The sequence below is a fragment of the Mandrillus leucophaeus genome, unplaced genomic scaffold, assembly GCF_000951045.1.
Source record: "Mandrillus leucophaeus isolate KB7577 unplaced genomic scaffold, Mleu.le_1.0 Scaffold184, whole genome shotgun sequence".
Classification (NCBI taxonomy): domain Eukaryota; kingdom Metazoa; phylum Chordata; class Mammalia; order Primates; family Cercopithecidae; genus Mandrillus; species Mandrillus leucophaeus.
Window position 1 is genome coordinate 715,376 of NW_012101854.1, and position 1,913 is coordinate 717,288.

General features: G+C 32.1%; 1 pseudogene across 1 annotated transcript in view; it reads left to right on the forward strand.

Moving 5' to 3' along the window:
* Window positions 1-1,686, forward strand: part of LOC105538060 — a 3,705-nt pseudogene extending 2,019 nt beyond the window's left edge. Inside the window, exon 3 of the transcript XR_001005833.1 lies at window positions 1,657-1,686. The product of XR_001005833.1 is annotated as an alcohol dehydrogenase class-3 pseudogene (transcript). The remainder of the gene's footprint in view (window positions 1-1,656) is intronic.
* Window positions 1,687-1,913: the final 227 nt, after the last annotated feature.

Consider the following 1,913-nt stretch of genomic DNA (forward strand, 5'->3'; position numbering starts at 1 on the left):
TCCAACGTCATTAGCCATTAGGGAAATGCAAATCAAAACCACAACAAGATACTATTTCATATTCATGAGATTGACTAAAATTAAAAAGACAGATAATAACAAGTGTTGGTTAAGATGCGGAGAAAGTCTATTCCTCATATTGCTGGTGGGAATACAAAATGGTGCAGCCACTTTGCAAAACTATCTAGAAATTCATCCTAAGGTTAACATTTGAGTTAACATAGAGTTAACATTTGATCCAGCAATTCTACCTCTAGGTATATACCTAAGAGGAATGAAAATGTATGTCCACATGAAAACTTGGATATAAATACATATGGTGACATTATTCATAATAGCAAAAAAGGGGTAAATTCCCAGATATCCATCAATTTATGAATGAATAAATACAATGTCACATATCCACACAATAGAATAGTATCTGGCAATAAAAAGGAAGTATTGATATTTGCTACAACGTGGATGAATCTCAAAACTTTGTACTAAGTGAAAGAAGCTATCACAAAAGACCATATATTATTTCATTTATAAGAAATGTCCAGAAGAGCCAAATCTATAGAAACAGAAGGTAGATTAGTGCTTGCCTGATACTGGGGAGAAACGGAGAGTAACTGTTAAAGGACATGAAGTTCCTTTTTGCGATGATGACAATCACCCCAAATATTTTAAATTGACTTTGGTGATGTTTATACAACTCTGTAAATATACTAAAAACCACTGAATTGAATACTTTAAATTGTGAACTCTATGGTATGTGAATTATGTCTCAATTGTGCTATTCTAAAATAAAACAATGTAAATGTGTTTCAGATATTTCAACGACAGTCTGAATAGTTTCTTTTCCATGAGGAAAGAAAAACTAGATGCAAAGTATGAAGAGATTATCAAAAGATAGCATCCTAAAAATAGAAATGTCATGACAACTGAATTGCTCTAGGGAAAGTTTGCCATTTTTTCAAAAAGTAACATCATCTAACATGTTAATTTATTCTCCTTATTAAATAGGTTTATGATATAAACAAAGGCAATAAAAAATGTTTTATGACATTTATCTGTCTTAGCTAGGGTTTCATAAATTTTTCATTAACTATAAATAGGGCTGGCCAAATTGTTCAGAAGATGCAAAAAAGAATCTATCACCACTTGTAGAAAAAGTTCAAATGTAATGGTCTTCTGACTGGATCATAGAAATCATTTTAACATGCAATATGCATCACATTGGGAAACTTGGTGGAATTTAGGGGTCAAAACAAAACAAACAAGTGAAAAAGTTAGAAGAGCATGACAACAAGAACAAAGAAAATGATATAAATTGGCAGAGGCTGTAACAAACACAGAGGGGATAATTATAAAAGTTGTATAGCACCACCCACTAGACCAAAAAAAGAAAAGAAAAACCAAAAGGAAAAAAAAAAGTCTACTGCTACTGGCAAGCTATGAAACAATGAAGAAACATATTTTCCAACATACTCATATGCATGAAAGATAATAACACTATCCCATCTGTGATCTGTTATGTCATAATGCAATGTCATAGTTATTCTGGGTTTGGAGAGGGCTCCCTCAACAGATATACCTACAGCCTGCCCCACAACACATTCTCCTGAGGTAGAAGAAGTACATTAGAGCTCAAACGACATTCTTTTTCATATACAGCCATATACTGAAAAAGAAACAACAGATTGAAGTAAGTAGAAATGGAGATGTTAGTAGGTGATAAAGACCACAAAAATCACAAATTAACATTTATGTAATCATAAAGCATAATATAATGTAATTGGTTATAATATATTGATTGTATCTGACAACTGGGGACACTTTTACAGTTTTCAAAACGTTTCCAACTCCCTTATTAGATTCACTCTCACCTAAAAAGCAAAGCTGAGCATTTTACAAATAACACAAAGAAAGCT